The sequence below is a fragment of the Macaca nemestrina genome, chromosome 5 (genome assembly GCF_043159975.1).
Source record: "Macaca nemestrina isolate mMacNem1 chromosome 5, mMacNem.hap1, whole genome shotgun sequence".
NCBI lineage: Eukaryota > Metazoa > Chordata > Mammalia > Primates > Cercopithecidae > Macaca > Macaca nemestrina.
Window position 1 is genome coordinate 133,816,032 of NC_092129.1, and position 27,786 is coordinate 133,843,817.

The 27,786-nt window shown below is 35.9% G+C and overlaps 1 long non-coding RNA gene across 1 annotated transcript in view; it reads left to right on the plus strand.

The window, feature by feature from the left end:
- Positions 1-21,512, plus strand: part of LOC105490901 (uncharacterized) — a 119,784-nt gene extending 98,272 nt beyond the window's left edge. The window contains exons 5-6 of the long non-coding RNA XR_011623123.1: positions 9,292-9,468; positions 21,036-21,512. This is a non-coding gene — a long non-coding RNA (uncharacterized lncRNA). The remainder of the gene's footprint in view (positions 1-9,291; positions 9,469-21,035) is intronic.
- The last annotated feature ends 6,274 nt before the right edge of the window (positions 21,513-27,786 follow it).

Here is a 27,786-nt window from a genome sequence, read left to right on the forward strand (position 1 = left end):
CTCTTTTACTGGGTCATAATTCATAAAACACATCAGGTCTGGCTTTTCTTTGTATCCCTGACTTTATGTCTCCAGCTCACTTACTGTATTTTATCTATTATGTGGATCCACAGGCAGAGTATGTCCCCCTAGGTCTTTAGCTGAAGACAGTGGGGCCAGGAAGTATACACACAATTGCAACCTTACATTTTTCTGACCTTGCTGCACTATTTATGGTTTCATGTCATTAACAACCTGAATGATCTTTCCTGGGCAATGAATATAATTACAATGTTGACACAGAAAGGAACGGGATGGAAAAAAAATGAAAAACAAGTCTTCAATCTTCTATGGAGTCTATAACGCTCAAGCTAGCATAATATTAGTGCTTTATGCTATGTTTAAATCTGTGGTTTACAACAGTTGTAGGGGACCTCATGGCTTTTCATAAAGTTCTGATCTTGGAAACCAGCGCCTCAGTTGTCTCAACCTTTTGCAGTCTGTACCTTTTTCCTAATACCTCAGAATTCCTTGTTCCCAAATAAACTTTTGTGTAAGATTTTTTTCATACCTGCCCATTGCTTTTCATTTTCACTTTCTCAGCATGTTTAGATACAAGCCCTTATATATCTGAATGATAGTCATAGCCTGCCATCTTCTTACCCTCACTCTCCAAAAAGATCCATCATGAATCAAAACAGAAAAACCCATGGGGGTGAAAGGCAAAATCAGCTCTGTTTCCATTGATTTTTAACATCTTTGAATTAACTCTAACCTATATACCTCAAGTTTTTGCCTTACTGTTTGTTAAAATTACCATTCTGCTTCAGAAAATCTGGTTTACCCATTATTTCTAAATATGCTGCTACTGCCTAGAATATGCCACTCTTATCATTACCCATTTAAATTCCACTCATTCTACAATGTCTCTCAACCCATAGCATCTTCACTAAATGGCAGAGCCCACAGAGGTTTCTCTCATCTCTAAACTTATTTACTACTTATAACTGCTTTATATTTCAGAGGAATTATTGTTTCTCTGAGGATGAGGACTGTGTGTGACACTGTTTACAGTTTCTAACTTATAGTAGATACTTAATAAGTGCAGGATATTTTGGCAGATGCTATTAGTATTAATGTTAGAAACAGAATAATCAACCAAGGAAATGAGTAAGGCACATTTTAATGATATGTATAATTAAAAAGGGCTTTGTATCATATTTGTATTCAAAGGACTTCTTTCTGCATAGAATCACAACAGTGCAGTTAGAATTATATTCCTTGTTCAAGCTTAATCATTGAAAACTTTCATTTCTCACATCTGTAAATGTTGGGTAGTTGGGCAGCTGTGTGAATTAAGTTAAAGAATATGCACTAAGCAAGTCGTGGAATATAATAATGCTAAATAGAGTTATTTATTATTCCAAAGATAATGAAGATAATTATGATGTTGATACTGAAAGGCATAAGAAGGAAAAACATTTAATCTTCCATGGAGCCTATAGTGTTTAGGCAAGCATAACATCAGTAATACATGTTGTTTAAATCCTTGATTTACAAGGCTTACCAAGAAACTGGTGACTGCTCAAATCTCCATGATCCACCTTAGAATTCATCCCCACTGAAATATTGTTTCTATGTTACCAGCTGAGAAGTATCATTCGAAAGTATTTTCTTCTTAGTCTTAAAAGTGGTACCTCTGACATTTATATCAGGGCTCTACTGAGTTTCAACATGTGCAACAGAAATAACTCTCCGAATCCTCTAAGTTCCCAAGCAGTCTGCCAGTATCAGAAAGTATGTAAATAAATCACATACTCTATACCTTCCTATTTAAAAAGTTGATTTTTAAACTTCTAATTTTTATTGAGTTGCCATTCCTCCCACTTTTCTATACATGAAGCCAAGAGACCGGTCTCTCCATGGGCTGCCAGAGTAGATGAAGATCATTGAGAAACTTCTATAATCTTCTTAAACAGATTGTTTATTTATTAAGCAAACACACAGTAAGCACTTAATAGAAAAGGTACTCTTTGAAGCACTGAAGAAAAATTATAAAACAGATATAAACACACACACACACAAAATAATAATTAGCCCCTATGAAGCTTACGTTGCATTGGGATGGTTGTGGAGGGAATACATGAAATAGATAAGTAAATATAGACATATTAGAAACTGATCCATATTGTGAGAGAAAAACAACAGAAAAGGAGAAGGAATGGGAGAGGGCTTTTTCAACTTTAAAGAGTGTGGGAAGGCTTCAAAGAGAAGGAATCATTTAACAAGGGCTTAGATGATGTGAGTCTCCTTCCTATGTATTTAGAAAGGAGTAATCCAGGCAGAGAGGATAAAAAAGGCAAACACCATGAGGTGGGATTGTTGTCTGAAATGTTCAACAATGCCACGGACCTCTACATTTAGGAAAAATTTGGATACAAAGGAATATATAAGTGAGATAGTATTTCATACTGGTTGTCTTTCATGGTATGTGATAGCTACTATATAGTGTTTACTCCAATAATCTCCTCATAATGTGTTTATAAAGAAGCTAGGACTTTGTTCAGTAGAAGAAAAAATATGCTAAATATGCTAAAATATGCAAGGAAATGTAAGCTACAAAGAAATGGAATTTAGTCAGGGGTTCCTAGAGAAACAGAACCAATAGGATGTCTGTCTATCTATCTATCTATCTATCTATCTATCTATCTATCTATCTATCTATCTATCATCTAACTAGCTAGCAAGCTAGATATGTTTCTATCTAGTCATCTTTTAAGAGGTTTATAGTAAGAAATTGCTCGTGTGATTATGGAAGCTGGCAAGTGCCAAGGTCTGCAGGGTGAGTCAGCAAGCTGATACCCAAGAGAGCTAATGGTGTAGTTTCAGTTTGAGTTAGAAGGGTTGAGAATCAGAAGAACCAATGGTTTTTGAAGGCTGGCAGGTGTGAAATCAAGGAAGAGTAAATACTTCATGAAATTCAAGTCAAAGGCAGGAAAAATGCAGTTCAAAGGCCATCAGGCAGGAAGAACTATCTCTTATCCAAAGAAGGGTCAGTCATTTTGTTCTATTGAAGACTTCAAGTGATTGGGAGGACTATCCACGTTACAGAGGGCAACCTGCTTTAGTTATTCTACCAATGGACATGTTGATCCTATCCAAAAACAACCTCATGGAAACACTCAGAATAACTTTGACCATGTATATATCTGGGTACTCAGTAACCCAGTCAACACATAAAATTACGCATCACTTGGATAAACAAGGTTGGATTCAGGCCTATGCAATTGAAATTTCTGTATTGCTTCCACAGAACCATTGCAACATTGACCATGTGGTAGAATCATTTGGGGGAACTTGAAAAAAATATTCTGTAATTACTTCACCATAGATGCTCATGGGAGAGTTCCACTTTAGTCTTTAATGGACAACTTTATAATATGTCAACCTTCCACCAAAAAAAACTGGACCATATGCATAAGATTTTATTTTATTTTTTAATGTTTGAAGGCATTGGTTAGCTATCAATGCAAGTTAGAGGACTTCAAGGCTAAGATCCCTAGAGAAGGAAAAGTCAAAGGTGAACCCAATATTCTGTAAAGTTTTGCATCATGACATTTGCCAATTACTAACCCTGACAGTACATATGTTGGATAGAAAGCAGCGGACAAGAAGCTGAAAAGACGAGCACAGATTTATCTATTTCCAAAAGGCTAGGGAATAAACTTAGAGTTCAGGACCTGCTAAGCAGAAGAGGACCTAAGAGAATCAGGCATTCCATTGGATCACTGAAGGTATCTGCTATATTAAAAGTTAAATGAAAACATTTCCGGACAAGTTATTCAATAAATTGTTTAAAAGTAACTATAGTAAACTGGTTACATGTTAACATAAATCATATATTTTAATGAAAACACTTATATTTTCTCCAAACAACAAAAAAAATGCAGGCAGAAGACTGGTATTGTTTTATATTTTAAAAATTTCTTCTGTATCTGGCTTAATAGAAGACAGCTGAATTCTTATATTTTCTTCTGTATTCTACTTTCTTTATATGCTCTTTTTACTGAAGCATTGAAGAAGATTTGGCCTCAGAAAGATACATATTTAGAAGAGCAAAGACTGTTTTAATATACTCTTCAGATAATTGTGGATTTTCCATTGTATTACTCTCAAACAACTGAAAAGTATAACTAATCTTTATGAATTGGTTAGTTTCTTAAACATAGAATTTGAAACCCTATCAACGATTTTCTTGTACACTATTAAATTAAAATCTCTGGAACTATATTGAACATTGAACAGATTTTGTATCCATACATGATTTTGTAACATCATTCATTGGTCATTTGGAAAATATTTGTTCCATTAGTTATGTATAACTTAAAATGCTGACACATATTATTATACAACACCAATATGTCACATTCACTAATGTCTTTAAACATCTCTTCAGTAAGGAAAATTTTAAATACTAAGAAATAATCAAACTCATTGTGAAAGATACACCTTTTCCTACATTCTGCTTTTTGGCTGAAAGCTCAAATTTTATCATTAGCAATAAGACTATCAGTTATTTACTTTGAAGTTAAAGACTTACTGCATTCATTGGCCGGGCATGGTGGTTCACACCTGTAATCCCAGCACTTTGGGAGGCTAAGGCAGGCAGATCACGAGGTCAGGAGATCGAGACCATACTGACTAACACAGTGAACCTTTGTCTCTACTAAAAATTAGCCAGGCGTGGGGGCGGGGGTCTGTAGTCCCAGCTACTCGGGAGGCTGAGGCAGGAAAATGGAGTGAACCCTGAAGGCGGAGCTTGCAGTGAGCTGAGATTGCACTCCAGCATGGGTGACAGAGCAAGACTCTGACTAAAAAACAAAACAAAACAAAACAAAACAAAAAAACTTACTGCATTCAATTATGGGAAACTATCTTCCAAATATGTAAGGGTGAATAATAATATTTTTCTGTCATTTTTTTCTTTCAAGTAAAATAGTATTCCATGAAAAGTGACTAGATCAGCTGATGACTTAAGTGAACAAATGTTTTCCTTGAGCTATCCATCTGACTCTGAAATGCAGCAGAAGCACTATATATATACTTCCCATTTTGTTATACAGAACTTAAAAAAGATGTATACTCAAAGGTTGAGGGTCAATGAAAATAATTTTTACTAAATGACACACCATTACTTTTTCCCTATGAGTACAAATGTCAACACAGTGAACCAGTGAAAAAGGCAAATCATATGTTAGTATTGCTATGAAAATTACTTTGACCTTGTAGGTTCACTAAATATGTCTTAGGATCCATAGAGTTCTGCAACCACATGTTGAAGATTGCTGATCCAATAAAATTATTAAAAGTCAGAAAGACCAGTAAAGATTGAAAAGTGCATGTATCAGTTACCAATATTAAGGATAAGAGAGAGGCATCACTATAGATCCTAAAGTTACTATAGTTAGAAGGATAAAACTTACACTAAAAAGCATTTCAAGAAGGAAAGTTAGAACCAGTCCTTCATAAACATTGATCTAAAATGCTAAAGAAAATATTAAACCAAATATAGTCCTTTATTTAAAAAGATAATATATTATAGCTAAACTTGATTTATGTAAAAAATGAAAATTGGCTTTAACATTTGCAAAGCAAACCATATAGTTTACCACATTAATACATGAAAAAATTTATATAATAATATCAACATATTAAAATAGAAAGTCCTGATAGACTGCACAAAGTGGCTCACACTTGTGATCCCAGCAATTTGAGAGGCCAAGGTAAGAGGATCACTTGAGCCCAGGAATTTGAGACCAGCCTGGGCAATATACTGAGACCCTATCTCTGAAAAAAGAGTCGTACTTAATTGACAAAATGTGTATGCCCAATGTACACAACACGGTAATTTCATACACACATATTTATATGTGTGTATATATATGTGTGTGTGTATATATAGGTATGTATATATAGTGTATTGATTACCACAGGTAAATAATTTAACATGTCCAGCACGACCTGTAGTTGAAATTATTCTGCATGTGTAAGGGGGTGAGTACATTTAAAATCTATTCTGTTATCAAATTTCAAGTATAAAATGCAGTATTATCAACTGTAGTAACCATGTTGTACTTTAGGTTCCCAAAACATACTCAACTTATAACTGAAAGTTTACACTCTTTGAACATCTCCCCATGTCTCCTCTGACAGCCACTACTCTACTTTCTGCCTTTATAAGTTCAACTTTCCTAGATTATACATATAATTGAGATCATGGTATATTTGTCTTTCTGTATCTGGCTTATTTCATTTCACATAATGTCCTGTGGGTTTACCCATGTTGTCAAATAAATAAACCCGCAGGATATTATGTGAAATTAAAGAAGGGCAAGATTTCCTTCTTTCTATGGCTGAACATTGTTCCAATGTATGTGATCTGTGTATATCACATTTCTTCATCAATTCATTAATGGGCATTTAGTTTATTTCTATAACGGTTTTTGTGACTAATGCAATAGTGAACAAAGAAGTGTAGATGTTACTTCAAGATACTAATTTAATTTCCTTTGGATATATTCCCAGAAATAGAATTGCTAGATCATATAGTAATTCTATTTTTAATTTGTTGAAGAACCTCCATATTGTTCTCAGTAATAACAATGCCAATTCACATCCCCACCAACAGTATGTAAGCATTCCCTTTTCTGCACATCATCACCAACACTTGTTATCTTTTATCATTTTGATAATTGTCATTCTAAGAAGTAAAAGGTAATATCTTACTGTAGTTTTGATTTGCATTTCAGTGATGATTAGTGACACTGATCAATTTTTTATATACCTGTGGGAAATTTGTAAGTCTTCTTTGAAAAATATTTATTGAGGCCTTTTGTCCATTTTTAAATCAGATTACTTGGTATTTTGTTATCAAGTTGTAGGAGTTTATTGCATATTTTAGATATTAACCACAAATATCCGGAACAATCTTGAGCAAGAACAAATTGGAAACAACCCACTTCATGATTTCAAAATACATTAAAAACCCATGGTAATTAAAACAGTGTGGTACTGGTATTAAGGCAGACATATAGAACAATGAAACAGAATAGAAGGCCCAGAAATAAACCATATATATATGATCAGCTGTTTTTCTATAAGAATGTAAATAATTCACAATGAAGAAAGGATAATTTCTTCAATAAATGATATTGAAAAAACTGAATATCCACATGCAAAACTTAGACTCATATCTCACAATATACACAAAAAGTCAACTCGAAATAGATTTACACTTACACATAAGAGCTCAATTTTTTTAATTCCTAGGGGAAAAAAAAACAAGGAAAAGGTTTTTTTTAAATATACTCTTGGCAGTGATTTTATAGATACGACATCAAAACTATAAGCCAAAAAGTAAAAATAGACAATTGCAGCTACAAACTAAGTAAGGGCTATCAAACCTAAAAGCTTCAGCATAGCAAGCAAATAATTCAGCAGAGTAAAAGGCAACCTATGCAAATGGAAATAATATTTGCAATTATGTATAAGATAAAGAATTAATTTCCAAAATGCATAAGGAACTCATAACCTGACAGAAAATGGACTAAATAATGGAATAAATCTTTTTCTAAAGAGTTACAAGTGGCCAAGGGGTATATGAAAAATTGCTCAGTGTCACTAATCTTCAGGGACATGCATATTCAAAACCACAGTGAGATATCATCTCACACCTGTTAAGGTGGCTATTATTTAAAAAATGAAAAATAAATGTAGCTGGGGATATGGTGAAACTGTACCTCTTCTACATCACTGGGGAGAATGCAAACTGATGCACCTTTCATGGAAAACAGCATGGAAGTTTTTTTAAAAAATTAACCATAGCATTCCCACATGATCCTATTTCCAGCCATTTATCCAGAAGAACATAAAACAAGACATCAAAGAGATAATCGAATGTCAGTATTCATTGTGGCACTATTTAAAAAAATTGCTATTTGTCTAATGAGCCAATGTATAAACAACTTGGGCTTTCCATTGACAGATGAATGGATAAAGAAAATGTGGTTTATACGTAACAGCAGACTATTACTAGTCTTTAAATCTTTAAAATATTCTGTAATATGCAACAACATGTACAAGCCTTGAAGACATGCTAAGCAAAATAAGCCATTTACAGAAGGACAAATACTGCATTATTTCACCTATATGAGGTATGGAGAAGAGTCGCTCCAACTAGCAGAAAGTAGAGTAGTGGCTGCCAAGGGACAAGGGGTTGGGGAAATGGGGAGTTGTTTCCTGGTTATAAAGTTTCAGTTATGCAAGATGAATGTTGTAGAGATCTGCTGTACACCACAGCGCCTGCAGCTAAAAATGCTCTATTTTACCTTTAAAAATGTGTTAAGAGGATGGACCTTTCATATATTGAGTGTTCAACCACAATAAATGTAATAAAAACAAGTGTGTGATATTTAAAAAACACAGTACAATAAGACAAATGATATTATTGTGTGTTAAAATAGTGCTCTGTATGTTCATTACGATTGTGATGGTGAAAACGCTAGTGCCTATTTTTAATGTGCTATTTGTCTAATGGGAGTCATCTTAATATAATGGTCTATGAAGCATATTTAAGAACACATTTGTCTAAGACAATTATTTCAATAGATGTTTCAATATTGATCATATTCTAAATATTGTGCTAAAATTTATAAATGAGAAAAGATCATGTAAATGATTGACATTTGATCTATGTTATGCCACTAATTCATTTCCTATGATAATCCATGTTTACATTTATATCTTGATGAGATTTAGATCTCATTTTTCCCTTCTATGTATATTATGGCTTCTTTTTAGAGAGTGTTCCATTTGAATACATCATCATCCTGTCCAAATTCAGACTACATCATACTGTGTGAGAGTTTCATTATCTCAATGATATTCTTTTACTGCAACTATGACTGGTTTCAGATTTTTTTTCTAAAGTCAAGTTTTGTAAAGCTTTTTCTTCATTGATTGCTCACCAGCCTCTCTCCTTCCTTATAAATAACAAGTGAAAGAAAAAATATGAGTCTTTTGGATTTTTCATCAGTCTTGCACAGCATTCCACACAATATATGCATTTATATAAACAGTGTATTTACATAAGTATTGCTATAAGATTTGGGAGGATGACTAAGTAATTATTAAGTAAACAACATCCTTTTTCAATCTGTTTTCAATATAACAAAAATATTATCATCTTAAAATATGTTTAGAATTATGTCTTCCTTCTGTTTAAAATAATCCATTGCCTTCTATTGCTCATAGGAAAAAAAATAATCCCAACATCTACTCCACCATGGTTAAATATTTGCAAAAATTGATACCTACTTTATCTTACCATCTACTTGGGCCACTGAAATCCTTATTTAACTGTACTACAGAGACGACCAACTGCAATTCAGCTTCCCACTTGATCAAATTGCTTCCTACATCAAGGAATTGGTCAGTACTATACTGTTCCTCTTTAGAGCACACTTTTCTATTTGCCAATCTAATGTCAAATTTAATGTAATCATCTTGATGATGGCATTTAGCCTTTCTAACTGCTGTATCTAAATTAAATGTCTTGACTACCCTCTTAGTAACATATATGTTTCCTTCACAGCACTTATAACCCTTTAAAATTAATTTGCTGATGTGTCCTTTAGTTTGTTTACAATAAGTAGAATATAACTTTCTTGGGAATGGAGAACTTTGTTCCACTTTCTACCTCCTATGCTGGGCACAAAATATGGGCCCCTGTGTGGGTCAGGGATATGGGAAGGGTTTCACTGGGTGATTCTTACTCTATTCTATGACTGGTTGACTGGAGTTACTCAGTGGCACTCAGCTGATAGCTAAGTACTTGAAGATTCTAAAAAATGCCTACTTACATGCCTGCCAACCCGACAGAGACTGTGAGAGACTGAGCTTGGTTGGGTCCCTCTCCTTTTCCACAGTCTTAGCCCCTCTCCTAATTGTTTATCCTGCAGCATAGTAGGACTTCAAAAATGGAATCTCAGGATTACCAATCTAGGAACTAATAGTACCATTCTACTATATTCTATTGCTTCAGCAGTCAAAGGGCAGCCCGGACTCAAAGGGAAAAGGACTAGACCTACTTGATGGAGGTATAGCAAATATTTTGTAACTATTGTTAGTTTGACACATATATTAACAGGGGGAATGCTTTGTTTGTTTTCTTTTTTTTTTTTTTTTTTTGAGGTGGGGTCTTGCTCTGTCACCCAGGCTGGAGTGCAGTGGCGCGATCTCGGCTCACTGCAAGCTCCGCCTCCTGGGTTCGCGCCATTCTCCTGCCTCAGCCTCCCGTGTAGCTGGGACTACAGGCGCCTGCCACAACGCCCGGCTAATTTTTTTGTATTTTTAGTAGAGACAGGATTTCACCATGTTAGCCAGGGGTTTCTCGATCTCCTGACATCGTGATGCGCCCGTCTCGGCCTCCCAAAGTGCTGGGATTACAGGCGTGAGCCATCGCGCCTGGCCATGCTTTGTTTTTTATGGAGAAATCAGATTCAAACAGAGAACTGGATTCTATATGTGAAAAAAATCACACCTGCCCAAATACAAGTAGGCATGCCTAACAACATGTAGCAAGAGCAATCCTTCATCTTAATTATGGTTTCTTTTATTAATTTTAGTTTTTTTTCCCCAACTTTATTGAGCTATAATTGATGAATAAAAGTTGTATATATTTATGGCATACAAGAAATGTTTCAATATATGCATACGTGTTGAAATGATCACCACAATCAAGCTCATTAACATACCCATCACCTCACATAGTTATTGTTTGTTGTCTGCGTGTATGTGCCTATGATTAGAACATTTAAGGTCTACTCTCTGAGCAATTTTCAAGTAACTAATTATTATTAACTATAGTCACCATGCAGCACAATATATCACCAGCATTTATGCATACTGTCTAACTGAAACATTTTACTCTTTGACCAACTTCTCCACACCCCCACATGGTTTCTTTGCTTATGTGGAAATGTGCACTTTTATTTCATTTTGTTTTATTTTTTTGAGATGGAGTCTTGTTCTGTCACCCAGGCTGGAGTGTAGTGGCGTGATCTGGGCTCACTTTAAGATCCACCTCCTGGGTTCAAGGGATTCTCCTGCCTCAGCTTCCCAAGTACTTGGAACTACAGGCGCCCGCCACCACGCCTGGCTAATTTTTTGGAAAATGTACACTTTCACATATAGAATGTATTTTGATAAATCCAAATTGAAAGCTATTCAATGGGGATTTAAAAATCACAAATACAGCAGAATGTTTTACTTGTCACAGCTTCTGAGATATAAAATATGCAAGTATTTTCAGTTCCACAGTTTTACATCATAGATTTTAACACAGAATTATAGTCTGGTTTCATTTATTTATTTATTTATTTATTTATTTATTTATTTATTTATTTTGAGACGAGGTCTTGCTCTGTTGCCAGGCTGGAGTGCAGTGGCAGGATCTCGATCTCGGCTCACTGCAACCTCCACCTCCCGAGTCCAAGCGATTCCTCTGCCTCAGCCTTCCAAGTAGCTGGGATTACAGGCACGTGCCACCACGTCTGACTAATTTTTTGTATTTTAGTAGAGACGAGATTTCGCCATGTTGGCTAGGATGGTCTTGATATCTTTACCTCGTGATCTGCCCGCCTCGGCTTCTCAAAGTGCTGGGATTACAGGCGTGAGCCACCAGGTCTGGCCAAATTTTTTAAATTAAATATTGAACACAGAAAGAAGAACAGAATGTATAAGAAAACTGAACTTATCAGTCATGAATACAACATCATTTTTAAAAACATCCATCCCCAAAATCAATGTCTGACTTAAATTTTCATCAAAATAAAGAGTGTGGAAGGCTATATCACTTTGACTTTAATATATATTTCCTTAGTCACTTATAAAGTTATCATTTTTAATACGTTTATTGGCCATTCACTTGTCTTTTGTGTGAAGTGCTATATAAATCTTTGCTTCATTTTGTAAAAATGGAGCTTATTTTATTTTCCAATGATTTATAAAGTTTATTTTTTCAAATGTCTTTCAGTTGGTGGCATGTTTTAAAACTCACTTTTTGATAAGTAGCAAATTCTCCATTTTAATATATTTGAATTTATGAATTAATTTTAATGGTTTAAGCTCTCCTCACTTCTGTAAAAGATCACATATTCCTGGTGTAATTATATAGGTATAACCTTTTACACTTTCTTCATGAAGTTTATAAATTTGCCTTTTACACTTGAGAATTTTTTTCCTTTTGAAAGAGGTATTTGTTTTTCCAGAATAGATAGCAGAATTTCTCAGAACAATTTATTGATGAGTCAGTCATTTCCCCAATAAACTTCAGTGGCAGCTCCGTTATGAATCAAGTTTTTACATATTCATGCATCTGCATCTCGGTTATATATTATATCAAATTACTATAGTTGTTTATCTTTGTGCCTAAATTCTCTATCTTAATTACCGTAGATCTTATATGATGGAGAATTCCAGCCTCATTGTTATTCTCAGGCAGGACTGAATTTGCTATTCACCTGCTCTGGTATTAAGATTGCAACCTCTGCTTTCCTTCAAAATGCATTTGCTTGTAGTGTGCTTGCCTCTCCTTTTATTTTCAACCTTTAAGGATCACATTGCTTATTTGGTGACCTTTACTTATAGAAAGAATTAAATTTTGTTTTGTGATCCAATTTTTCATCAAGGAAGTAAGTCCATTTACATTAGATAATATAAGACAAAAGATTTAATATATATGATCTAGGCCATATGTCATTTTTTGTTTGTTTGTTTGGATCATGTTTATCATCTTTTCCTAATATGGTTCACTTATTTGTGTGTGCATGTTTGTGTGTATGCACAGGCACACTCACATGTGTTTGAATTATCTAATATTTAAGAAAATAAATATATTTATACTAGGGGTTAGCTTTGTGATCACTTTGTATTTTGTGTATATGGTAATGTTACCATATAACACATATAGTATATAGCATATGTATACACACACAAAAGTATAGTGTATACATATTTAATCTATGGTTGATCTAAAGACTTCCTAATGCAAACAATGATAAAATTAATTTTTTCTCTTTTTTTGCTTCCTCCTCTTCCTTAAAAACTTGGTACTAGTCAGTAGACTATACTTTAAAATACACTTCTGTAATCAAGCTAATGATTATATGTCTATCACTTGAGTTTTCACAGTTGAATGATGTGTTTTCATACTGAGATGAGGCAATAGGCAATATTCTAATTTTTTTATTTTCCTTTTTCTCTCTCAGTTTTAAAAAATTAATAAACGTTATGTCTTACGGTGTGAGGTTTACAGAAAACATGAACAGCAAGTACAGAGAGTAACTACATACTGCCTCTCCCTCTGCACACAGTGACTCCTATTGTTAACATACATTTGTTACAAATGAGAAACCAATATGAATACACAATTATTAACTAAAGTTTATAGTTTACACTGCAGTTCACTCTCTTGTGTTGCACAGTTCTATAGGTTTTGATAAATGTATAATGTCACCTTTCCACACCTTTACAGTATCATATAGAAGAGGTTCATTTTCTTCAAAATCCCCTATGCTCTACCTATTTATCCCTTCCTTCTCCTTGCCACCCTAGCAACCACTGATCTTCTTATTGTCTCTATAGTTTTGCCTTTTTCAGAATGTCTTACAACTGGACTCATACAGAATGCACCCTTTTCAGACTGGCATTTTTTTTTCTTACCAATATGTAGTTAATGTTCTTCCACATCTTTCTGTGATCTCATAATATTTCTTTTCATCACTGTGTACTATTACATTGTATGAACGTACCATAGTTTACCCACTCACTGATCAAAAGGTACCTTGGTTGCTTCTAAATTTTGGCAATTATGAATAAAGTTGCTATAAACATTTGTGTGCCAGTATCTGTGTGGACATAAATTTTAAAATTATTTGGGTAATGCTAAGGAGTTTGATTGCAGCAATGCATGAGTTCCTGTTGCTTCACATCTTCACTAGCATTTGATATTGTCAGTGTTTTGTATTTTGGCCATTCTAATGGGTAGGATTATGGAATAGGACTGAATTCTAAGATGTAGGCATAGCTTGCCTTTCTCTCTGTTTTTTTTAACTAAACTCAATGTAAGAGAGTATTCAGAGAGTAACCACAAACATAATGGATAACTGAAATCCACCAAAACTCCCCAGAGTAATTTAGTATTGAAAAGCACTCATAATCACCATCCATGAAATATTTAGCTAGCTCATTCAAACTCCCACCACAATCTTTTTCATAGCTACTAAAGAGATAGAAGGATTTACTGAATTAAATTACCTTAGCTTAATAATTCTGCAGAGAATGAAAGAACATGTCAAGAGACCAGAAAATACAAGAAATAGAAATAAAACCACCTTTGCAAAGATTATGACAATGAGAAAAGTCTAGCACGGTTGACTCTATCTTGCTTCTAGCCTCAGAGGCTGGGTGTCCTCACTCATTCCTAGAAGTAAGTCAAGCTAACCGCAGAAGGAATTCAGTTTACAGTTTAACTTTGAAGCAAGGATAATAATAGTTTCTCCCTAAAACTGACCCCCTCCTTGTTCTGAGACCACTTTTCTAAGACTTATTTAAGTCCACAAGACTAGGATTATGGGACAGGCCTGAGTTCTGCTAAGATGTAGGCATAGCTTGTTTTTCTGTAACTGTTTACTGCATGAGAGATCACAAGATTTGTAGCTTCCCCAGTTGTTTGTATTGGTGACATCACTATTGCAGAACCTAACATTGGTCTTTTGAGGTTTTTTTAGACTTCTGCATTCTGCTGAACAACTGACTCCATCTAGACCAAAGACTCATGACTCATCTGGTCCTGTGGCCCTCACCCAGAGGCTTACTCAGTGCATCAGGGCCATTTTCCACACCCCTATGCTTTCATCCCCATCCAATCAGCAGCATCCATTCTCTAGCCCCCTGCCTACCAAGTTATCCATAAAAGCCTTAGCCTCAGAGTTCTTGAGGTGGCTGATTTGAATAACAGACTCCCTGTCTTTCCATTTGGCTAGCTCTGAGTTTATTAAACTCTTTCTTGACTGAAATACTGCTTTCTCTGAATTGGTCCTATCTGTGCAGCAGGCAACAGGAACCCATCATGCTATTATAAAAGGTTGGATCTCTCATTGGGATTATTTTGTTTCCAAAGACACACTTTAGACACACCATAGGAGAGGCATCTGCCTTAATCCTTGAAGAAAATTTCATTATATTAACTGTGGAGGTCATGGCCATTGCCCTCCTAAAGGTTCACTGAAAAATCACTGGGATGAAGTAGATTGATTCATAGGAGAAAAAGCATACGAATTTGCTTAACGTGTGTACACAGGAGCCCTCAGAAGAAAGACTCAACTTCACAGTAAGTTTCAGAAACTTATATACCATTTGGAGGTTATAGAAAAAATGAAGGCATCTATCCTGGTAAGACAGGTTATGGGAGGGAGGAGAAGAGGAATTCTATTGAGGGGCAATAAATAATTGCTAGGGAGAATGATTAGATCAAAGAACAGAGATTAACTTGGAAATAGTTTTCTTTGAAATTTAAATAGTCCTTAAAGACAGTTATTATACTTGTGAAAAGTTCTGATGAGATGTGCTCACATCTTGGTCTTCTTTTCTGCAGTAGATAGTGAACTAACAGGGAGAGGAAATAAAATATAATTATTTTCCTTAGTGGGTCTGGATCTTAGGCAGATTAAAACACACACACACACACACACACACACACACACACACTTTAGCTTCTCTGGGGGAAATGGTGAAGGTGGTTGGTCAGAAAACCTTGAGGCTTCTTTAGTTAAGCATGCCAAAACGTCATATATGGAGGGTATTGGGTTTCTGAGCCCTAATGTAACTTTATATGGGAAGATGCTTAATAAATCTAAGGCAGTCTTCTCTATAGCACCTTACTTCCTCTTCCTCCATGTTCATATGTATTGATTCCTGTTTTTTTTTTTGTTTGTTTTTTTGAGATGGAGTCTCACTCTGTCACCCAGGCAGGAGTGCAGTGGCACAATTTCGACTCACTGCAACCTCCGCTTCCTGAGTTCTAGCGATTCTCCTGGGACCTGGGACCACAGGTGCATGCCACAATGCGTGACCAATTTTTTGTATATTTAGTAGAGACAGGGTTTCATGGTGTTAGCCAGGATGTTCTCAATCTCCTGACCTCGTGATCCACTGGCCTCAGCCTCCCAAAGTACTGGGATTACAGGCGGGAGCCACAATGTCCAGCAGATTCCTCTATTTGAAGAAAAAAAAAAATGTTCTGATATCTATCCACTGACTAGTAGAAAAATAGCATGACATGACATAGTTTTATAATCCACAGAGAACAACGGAGGGTCTCTGTCACCATTCCAGACTTGGGTGTTAAATCAGGAAAACAAAATATTGAAGGTAGCCAGCCAGGCTCCCATCTGTGCCTAACACTATCTGCACTGAAGGACAGAATCTGTTTTGGAGATGTATATTAAGAAAATAGCTTCAGAGTCATTCTTTGCTAGTGCCCTAACACCAGAAAAGAACTTAATTATTTGTTCAAATTAGGGTGCAGAAAAAAAAATGACAGAAAAAAATTTTGTAGTGAGGTAAGCAATGTGTTTGAGAAAGAAAGGCATGCAGGTACCCACAAGCCATCTCAGAAAGAAGCAGATTTTAAAGCAGGTAGGAAACAATAAATCCTGCAGGGACTTCCATAATCAGAATGGACCATAGGCACCCAGAGAAAGATGGATAATTCTAACCTGAGGACATTGACACAACCAATGCCTGCCTATGAAGATTCTGAGAACCACCATGGCAGACTCTGAAGCTGGGAAGTGGCACATATTTATTAAAACTCTGATGAGGCACAGAGGGCAGAAAGAGGGCAAAGTTAACAAGGACAAGCACAGCAGTGTAGTGGGGTGATGAAAGGCCTGATTAAATCTTAATTGTCTGAGAAATTTTCTATTTATTTGCTCTAATTCCTAATCAATTCCAAGAACTCAACCTGCTCAAATATTGTTTCATTTGAAAGTATAAGCAACATGATTTTTCTGATCAAATGAGCTTTCCTTGTCCTTTCACATATCAATCAGCTGCCAATCAATATCTAATTGTAGACATTCAAATGAGTTGTTAACTGGGGCTGTTACCCAAAAACATAAAGCCTGTGATTAGCTATGTATTTTATTGTCTACTCTTAGTAATGCTCTCAATTACATTTATAAAACAATTACTGTAAACAGCTATTTACTTTTTAAAGACAAGAAATAGGTAATATTTTCAGTTTGGTACTAGAACGTTAAATTTGGGGGCAGTTTTGTGTTTGGTGTTGCCATTTGCCTATTGCCAGAAAAACTCTGCTTTATAAAAGCAAATCAGATGCTATGGCAATCACATTTTTAAATAGACTTTTTCCTTACCATAGCATAATGTCCTAGAGCGAAGTGTTCCTGCTAGAGAATGGTTTTATTTTAGTCATTTTTTTTTTTTACCAGTTTTGCTACTGTACTTTATGCTCTTATAGACCTGATAAGAATAGAAAATATGAATCAGAATTAGAAAGGGTTAAATCACAAATACTAAAATTAGATCAGTGTTCTCCTTATCCCAACTTATTGTCCATAAGCAATAAAAATCATTTTTTAATAGACACAGCAAAGATCAACCTATGATGTTACAGCCACTGAAATGTTTGCATACCAACAATGGAATAGGAATTTCATTTAATTAAGACAGTCTAGCAAACATTAGGGCATTATAATGATAGTGTGTTGGGTACAGCGGCTCATGTTTGTAATCCCAGAACTTTGGGAGAGTGAGGTGGGAGGATCACTTGCTCCCAGAAGTTCAAGAGCAGCCTAGGCAACATAGCAAGACTCCATTGCTACAAAGACTTGAAAATTTAGTCAGATGCTGTGGCAGAAGCCTGTAGTCCCAGCTACTCAGGAGGTTGAGGTAGAAGGATTGCTTGAGTCTGGGAGGTCAAGGCTCCAATGGGCCATTATCATGCCACTGCACTATAGCCTGAACAGAGTGAGACCTTGTCTCAAAAACAACAACAACAACAACAAAATTAGAAAACAATAGTGGCAAACACAGGCAGTACTATAAATAAATCTATAAATATGACAAACTGATCTTGCCTGTGATATGTTTAAAATATAATCTATTACAAAGCAAACACAAAACAACAAATTTAAACTCTTCTTGCCTACCATATAGGTGGAAAGGCATTTTTAACTTCAAAATAAGTTATGGACTCATATATAGTGATTAAAAAAAGATTTATTTTGTGTTAATTATTAAGTGCCTGGCAGAAATCAATTAGGAAAGGGTTATAGAGCACCCTGGGGACCCTAATTCCCCAATATATGTTGCAGGAATGTAGTCCTCATTTTCAGCAAATGTACAACCTTGAAAGACAAACCGACAGATGTAACATCATAAGAAACTTAGATACAGCGTTATATGATCATTTGTTAAACTGAGTTCAATCACTTTAGTTCAGAAAAAATAAATATTGTGAGAGGACAGGAAGCTGTGGTGTTCATCAAAAGAGGTCGTAATGTTAGAAAGGCTGAGGTGGACTTTGGAGAAATGGCACATTTTGCATGAGTAATGAATAAAAGCGTTCAGACAAGTGCAAACCTAGGGGAATAGCAAAAGCAAAGACATACAAGTGAAAATTGAAATGGATTGTATATGCAACATGAAGCAGACCTGAACATCTACAGTAAGAATTATGTGTTGGGGGTTAGAATAGTTAAAACTCTTTATGGACAGTTAAGGGTGATATCAATGAATCAATGACAGCCAAATGAGAGCATTTAGGTTTCCAACGTCAGGTAATAAGTATTTTCATGATTCCTTGATTAGAGTGGTAATGAAAATGAAAAGTCAAAAGAAAATCCAGGTCCCCTGGCTAGAAAAAAGGTTCTTCAAAACACACACACACACATACACACAGACACACACACACACAATTTCTTTGAAAAATGATAGTTTAAGAGGTCACCTAAAAGCTAAGTAAAGTTAAACTGTGGAAAGCAGTTACAAATAAAATGCATTACCTTGAATGAATGTGCTTCTTATCCTAAAAGCTTTGAGGAAATAGGCGATTGCTCCTTGGACTGTGTGAATTATCTGATATGTGTTCAAGGTCATTTCAAAATAAAGAAAAAATTGAAGGAGACCAATAAAAACTCACCCTAGGTTATACACTCCCCAGGATGCTTCCCCTCTGCAAACAATATTACCAACCTTAGATTTGAGGTAATTCACCTCTCCCCTCAACCTTCTCACTGCTTCCTTTCACAGCAAGGTGATTGATTAAAGTGGTTGCCAGGTTCTCTTTAATAACCAGAAGCACAGATGGATTGATTGTCACATTAGTGGCAACACTCTGAGAGGAAAGGAGTTGAAATAGAAATTCCGGGCAATTGCAGCCAAGCAGAAATAGCCTGTATTATCAACCTATTATTTTTTGTTTGCTCAGTGGTTTGGTTACCAAAAGCAAGGAAAAGGTAAATGAGGTTGTTGAATAAGCTTTTACTTTGAAGTATTATCTTCCTAATAAATGTGGAATTCTAAAAACAGTGAAGTTAACAAAATTATCTGCAGAATCCTTTTGTATTAAAAATAAACATATTAATAAACATTTATATCACCCGAGACAACATAGCTTGTTGAGGCTTTTCTAATTTCTTAATGGCTTTAACTTATTAAATACAGGCTCTAAATGGGCATATTTTAATCTTTATAAATTACCACCAGAAATCTCATTTAAAAAACTTCTGAAACAAAAACAATTTAAAATAATTTACTAGACTTTTTTCTAATATCCTCTTTTAAATTATAAAATAAAACCACAACTAATATCCATTTTCACCATATGGATGACCAGTAATGGATATTAATTCGTGGTCTGCCATCTCCCTTTTAACAGTCTTCTATACTAGACAAATTCCCTGAACCTTCATGATATATGTGCTCATGAAAGAAAGTCAATCTTATTACAATCATATTGGTTCTGATTGAAGTGCTGATTTGATGATAGAAATGTATCTATCATAGCATATGTTTACAAATCTTTATAAAACCTAGGTGTGTGTAGTTCCTTTTAATGATATAGCAAATTTTATTGTTACTATGAACTGAAAACAATAAAATGAGAAAAAATGATGTCAATTTTTTATTTTAGATTTTCTTTTACAAACCTCACCATTTAAATATAGGCGAAATTCATCTACACCAATCTGATTATAGCTTACATTTCCAAACAAAACAAATGCTATTACATTTAAAATAATCTTTCACACAATCCTTCAGCTAGCTCTGTGCTACAGAAAAATAGGCTAAGGTTCTAAGCTTAGAAGAAAAGAAGGACTATCTGTGTACTTTTTACACATTACCTCCCTATTTCAATCATTGGTCATCTACTTTTGTGAATAGTTTTATATGGATATGGCAATTCACAATTTATCTACAACAGTTTATAGTTTATCTGTATTTATGGATGCCATTGGACACAATATATCCTATCTGAAATGGTTTCAGGACACATTTGATTAACAATTTTTAGTCAAAGTTGAAGTATTAAAGTAAATATTATATTGTGCTCTTTAAAAAGAGCTAGGAACTATTAATGAACTAGGAATTGCTGAGTTATAGTTGTTTCTAGGTTAAATTTTCACAATAGTTTTCTATGATACTCCAGTAATAGGCTGTTAACACTGTGGTAGATTGTCCTCAAAGGCTGCTGTTAATAGATCCTCCCATACCTGTACATGCTGTTCCTCCCAGCAAGAGATGAGAGTTTCTTACTCCTCCATTTAAAGCCAAACTGGCCCTGTGACTTCTCTTGACTCATAGAATATGCCAAAAATGACATTCTAAGATTTTCAGTCCTTAGTCTTAAGAGGTCTTGCAGTTTCCTGTTTTCATTTTATTTTTTTTCTTGGAAAACATTCACACAGCCAAGAAAAACAACTAGTCTGCTAGAGAGAGGTCCTACAAAGATCAAGAATCCATAGAGGATGGAAGAAAAAAAGAGAATAGTCCAGCCAGCTTCCAACCACTCCAGACATCCAAACTGAGGTGTCAGACATGTGAAGGAAGCCATCTTGGGTTCTCCAACGTCAAATAAGCCCTCAACCAAGAAGACATGGAGCAAAGATGAGCCGTCTCTGCTGAGTCCTGAAGAAACTGAAAATCATGAGCAAATAAATATTTAACTAGTTATTGGTTTTAGGCACTCTATTTTAAGAAAGTTTGTTATGCAGCAATAAAGAATTGAAACAAAACTCTTTACAGATTTTCATCTGAAGACAATTATTCTTTATCATTTTCATTGCTTTCTCTCTCCTTTGCTTTTCTCTCCTTTTCCTTCCCTCCTTCCTTTCTTCTTTCCTTTTCTTATTTCTTTCTTCTGTGTGCCTCAGTGCTAGCTGCTCTGTCTCAGGGGCTATACAAATACAGATGGTAAAACATGGATTCTGCTCAAACTGATTTTATAAAACAATACTGAAAAACATGCTTATACATGTATAACTACAATATAACAACAATATAACAAGAATGAGAACACTAAGCTACACTAAGGGAACATTAAGTAATTTTCTGTATGTAATTTTATTATCTGCTGCTCTCCATGGTGTTGGAAAACTTGTTTGAAAGAATTACCAAAAGGAGAGTTTTGATGAGGTGGAGAAAAGTTAATGCTTAAGTATATTTATATTTGTCTCATCTTACATCCATTTCTGTGCCAGATAAACCTAGAGGTAACTATTCTCCCAGACACAGTGATTCTAAGTTAATATCTAGACAAAAGAGGAAGGAGGTCATTGTTTAATTATTTAGAAGGTACACTAAGAGATGACAGAGTTTGGGCAACTTAGTGAGTGATCTCCTTGGATAGAATGTCCTCCTCTATTGCAAACTTTGTACACCCTTCCTGTTTTCTAGCATTCATTTTTATAAATCATAAATATTTATTAGTCTTTTGAAAAATTAAGTGTAGGGGAATATAGAAGTAGCTTGCAAATAGAAAAGAAAAAATTTGGATAAGAATAACAAGGTTTCTGGAAATTGTTCCTGCTATTTCTGATGGTGTAAATAAATGATGTGAAGATCTTAGACAATTCTTCCTAGAAAAAACACTTATAGAAACTGGGCAAAAGTGTTAAAACAAATATTTGAAGGTATTGGAAAGTGACCCAGAAAAAGTGAGAGGAAAATAAGAGGAGATTATTATGAAGAGAGTGCTATTGCTTCTACAAAAACTGTGGGTTTACTGTTTGTTGTTGTTGTTGTTGTTGTTGTTGTTGTTGCTGTTTGTCTCATGAGAGACTCAAGGACCCACCACCACCACCCTCTAACTCTTCCTGTAGGAAACTGGATCATGGGGAAGATGACAGGATTTAGAGCAGTAGGACAGCTGGAAACTTAAAGAAAGAATCTTGAAAATGAGGGAGCTGTAGAAGGGAGGAAATCTAAAATATGAATAATATATTTGGCTATGTAGCTAGTATATACATGTATTCTGTTTCAATCGCAACTGAGTGCATAGCAATTCAATTATGGTACTAACCACCTGGAGTTAATGCAAACCCCACAAGTTAAAGCAAGCAGTTCCCAACCAGGCTACCCTTGTTTCAAATTCCAGCCACTCATCAGGAGTTCCTAGGCCATCCGCATTTCTGACTGACAAGCTGTAAATTTTTAGGTCCTTATGACTCTCTCAGGTTTAATTTACTTGAATGACTTTCAGAACTCAGGAAGACAACTGTACTTACAATTACAGTTTTGTTATAAAGTGCACAATCACAAGAACCAATCAAGTGAAGAGACGCATAGAATGAGATCTGGGAGGAAATGCAGAACTTCCATTCCTTCTTCTTGTAGAATCACTCTCTCAACACATCAGTGTGTTCACCAACCAGGAAGCTCTATTGAGACTTTGTGTCTCAAAATTGATTGGAGTTTGATTATGTAGGCATGATTGGTTATATTATTGGTTATGTGACTGAACTCAATCTCTATCCCCTTTCCCCTCCCCAGAGATGATAAGTGGTCAAGAACCAAACCTGTCACCACATGGTTGGTCCCTGTAGTGATCAGCCCCCATCGTGTAGTTATTTATGGATACATTATTAGTCACCTCACTAACTTAAAAATAAACTCTTATCACTCAGAAAATTTCAAGGACTTTAGAATACCCCTGTGCAGAATTTAAGACAAAGATCTAACAATTTATTATTATAATACAGCATGGGAGATACAAGTAAACCCAGAAAAAAAAGTCAGAAACTAGAAGGAAAGCTAAACTTGAAGAGCCTAACTGTGAATAGTGAGATTTTTGAGTTACTATACCTTTTCACTACATGTAATCTGTAAACCACATAAAACTTAAGCAGCAAGAAGAGGAAGTAAGACACATTTAAATCAATGATCTAAGTGTTGTCAAACTTAAATAATTACATTTATAAAATATGACAAAATATAATTTATCCAAGCCCAAAGCTTAAAGATAGCCATCCGTCAGCATATATTCAAGTTTCCATGAATATACTGACTAGCAGCAGTTATAAGCACATTTTTAGGAAAAAGGAGAGATACTTCCTAAGTTGTCAAGAATTTTCATTAAAATAACTTTTTTTTTTTTTTTTTTTTTTGAGATGGAGTGTCGCTCTGTCACACAGGCTAGTGTGCAGTGGCGGGTTCTTGGCTCACTGTAACCTCCACCTCCTGGGTTCAAGCAATTCCCCTGGAAATAACATAAGCTATTGATTGGCTATACATTGTTCTTTGTATCATAAATTCCAGAAACATGAAGATAATGAGTAAGGCAGCTAGTCAAGTACAAAGATAATTTTAAGGATTTGCTCCACAGGCATGAGAGCAGGGGATGTGACTGAAGTTCCATACTCTTGTGTCTTTGGGCCTGATAAATTGTTCATACTTCTGACAGCTCAGGTTACTCTGAGATATTTTTCTATTTTGTGATTACTTTTTTTCTTTTCTTCTCTTTTCTTTTTTTTTTCAAGACGGAGTCTTGCTCTGTTGCCCAGGCTGGAGTGCAGTGGCATGATCTCGGCTCACTGCAAACTCCACCTCCCAAGTCCATACAATTCTGCCTCAGTCTCCCAAGTAACTGGAATTATACATGCATGCCATCAGGCCCAGCTAATTGACATTTTTCTTTTTTACTTTCATCCATTTTTATCAGGATCTTTCAAAGAAACCATACTGGATGAACTCAAATGATTTTGGCTCCTTTTATATTTAGGAATTGGTCATCAGGAAGACCAATTTCTGAATGGTCCCGTCTCATGGTGAGGGAGTAGGAGGGAGAGAATACATCTCAGTTAGAAATTTTAAGAGCACCAAAATTTGAATTGGGATGACATAACAGGGTGGCAAAAATGAGACCTCAGAAAAGTTACTAATTCATACAGCTGCTGTCACTTGTTGAATCATCTCTAGTCTTTGGAATGCCACAAGTTTAGTTTTCTTTGATGAAGTAAAAAACGAGGTACATGGTAGAGATATAATGCACAGAAAAATTGTAATCAAAGAGATAATTTGTATGACAGAATGAAAAAAGTTCTTTTCCATTTGGCAGTCAACTAAAAACATCATTAAAAAATTAAAATGTTGTCCTATAGAAATGTATTATAGCCAGGAAATAATTTAGAATTTCGTCCCAACTGTAGGAAAATAATAAAATCTCAAAAACAGTGGTAAGGGCTGGAATCTAATAAAAGATATATAGCAGTTTTCTGCTGAAACACATTTTTTTCTCTCTCTAGCTCCCCATTTCTATAAAAGATACATTTTAATGGGATCAATTTATTTATAAAATAAGTTGTTAATCATACTTGACATGATTATTGTTTAAAAACCTATATGGGCAATCACTCTTACAGTTGCAACAAAAAGACTGATTGGCCATATAGGCTTTTAAGATATTTTATTGTATTTTTTAGATATGGGATTTCTCTATATTGCCCAGGCTAGTATCAAATTACTGGCCACAAGTGATCTTCCTCCCTTGGCCTCCCAAACTTCTGGGGTTATAGGCATGATCCACCATGTCCAACTCATAAAGACCTTTTGAAGGTGGTTTGTGGAAACCTTTTAATACGAAGTCTCAGATTAGACTTTTAAAACCCTCTTGAAGCTAGATAGTTGAGATAAGGATTTGACATCAGACTGTGCCCATAATATCCATAAATATCTTTAGGCTCCTAGGCTTATCAGAACGTGACATTATTTATAAGGGACCTTGCAAGGGAAACATGCTAACCTATGTTTCCAAAGCTTTTTTTTTTTTTAAACAGGATCTTGCTTTATTACCTGACTGCTGGAGTGCAGTGGCGTAAACATAGCTCACTGCTGCCTCAATCTCCTGGGGTCAAGTGATTCTCCTGCCACAGCCCCCTAAGTAGCTAGGACTACAAGCATACACCACCATGCGAGGCTAACCAGGGAGCTTTTTATCATCTTCATAAAGAAACTTCCCAAAGCAGTCTGATCAAATCTGAAAATATGTCTTTCCAGTCAAAGTCTTGGTAAAATAAGCAGTGTATCCAATTGATATGGTTTGGCTGTGACCCATCCAAATCTCATCTTGAATTGTAGCTTCCATAATTCCCATGTACCATGGAAGAGACCCCTTGGGAGGTAATTGAATCATGGTGATTGGTTATTCCTGTGCTGTTCTCGTAAGAGTGATTAAATCATTTGAGATCTGATGGTTTCATAAAAGAGGAGTTCCCCTGCATACACTCTTTTGCTTGCCACAGTGTAAGATATGCCTTTGCTCCTCCTTTGCCTTCCACCATGATTATGAGACCTTCCCAGTCATGTGGAGCTGAGCCCATTAAACTTCTTTTACTTTATAAATTACCCAGTCTTGGGTATGTCTTTATTAGCAGCATGAGAACAAACTAATACAGTAAATTAGTACCAGGTAGTGGGGCACTGCTGTAAGGATAACTGAAAATGCAGAAGTGACTTTGGAACTGAGTAACAGGCAGATGATGGAACAGTTTGGAGGGCTCAGAAGAAGACAGAAAGGTGTGGGAAAGTTTAGAACTTCCTAGAGGCTTGTTGAATGGCTTTGACCAAAATGCTGATAGTGATATTGACAATAAAGTCCAGGGTGAGGTGGTCTCAGATGGAGATGAGAAACTTTTTGGGAACTAAAGCAAAGGTGACTCTTGTTATGCTTTAGCAAAGAGACTGGTGGCATTTTGCACCTTCCCTAGAGATCTGTGGAGCTTTGAACTTGAGAGTGATGATTTAGGATATCTGGAGGAAGACATTTTTAAGCAGCAAAGCATTCAAGAGAGTATTTGGGTGCTGTTAAAGCTTTCAGTTTTATGTATTCACAAGTATATGGTTTGGAATTGGAACTTATGTTTGAAAGGGAAGCAGAGCTTAAAGTTCAGAAAATTTGCAGCCTGACAATGCAATAGAAAAGAAAGATGCATTTTTTGGGGAAAAATTCAATCCAGCTGCAGAAATTTGTATAAGCAACACTGAACCAAATGTGAATTTCCAAGACTATGGGGAAAATGTCTTAAGGGCATGTCAGAGACTTTTGTGGCTACCCCTCCCATCACAGGCCTGGAGGCCTAGGAGGAAAAAAATAATTTTGTAGGCCAGACCCGGGGCCTTGCTGCTTTGTGCAGTTTCAAAACTTGGTGCCCTGCATCCCAGCTTTGGCTAAAAGGGGCTAACATACAGCTCAGGCCATTGCTTCAGAGGGTGCAAACCCCAAGTCTTGGTGGCTTACACATGATATTGGGCCCGCAGGTGCACAGAAGTCAAGAGTTGAGATTTGGGAACCACCTCTTAGATTTCAGTGGATCTATGGAAATGCCTGGATGTCCAGGCAGAGTTGTGTGGTAGGGGTGGAGCCCTCATGGAGAAACTCTGCTAGGGCAGTGCAGAGGGAAATGTGGGGTGGGAGGCCACACACAGAGTCCCCACTGTGCCCCTTCCTAGTGGAGCTGTAAGAACAGGGCAACCATCCTCCACACCCCAGAATGGTAGATCCACTGACAGTTTGCACCATGTACCTCGAAAATCCACAGACACACAACACTAACCCATGAAACAACCAGAAGGGGGCTGTACCCTGCAAAGCCACAGAAGCAGAGCTGGCCAAGACCACGGAAATCCACCTCTTGCACCTGTGTGACCTGAATGTGAGACATGGAGTAGAAGGAGATTATTTTGGAGCTTTAAGATTTGACTGTCCTGCTGGATTTTGGACTTGCATGGGGCCTACAGCCCCTTCATTTTGACCAATTTCTCCTATTTGGAACAGGTATATTTATCCAATGCCTGTACCCTTGTTATATCCAGGAAATAACTAACTTCCTTTTGATTTTGCAGGCTCCTAGGTGGAAGGGACTTGCCTTGTCTCAGATGAGACTTTGGACCGGGGACTTTTGAGTTATTGCTGAAATGAGTTAAGACTAGGCAGACTGTTGGGAAGACATGATTGGTTTTGAAATGTGAGGACATGAGATTTGGGAGGGCTCAAGGGTGGAATTATATGGTTTGTCTGTGTCCCCACCCAAATCTCACATTGAATTGAACCTACCATAATTCCCACATGTTGTGGGAGGGAACCAGTGGGAGGTAATTGAAACAAAAGGGTGGGTTTTTCAGGTGCTGTTCTTGTGATGGTGAATAAGTCTCATCAGATCTAAT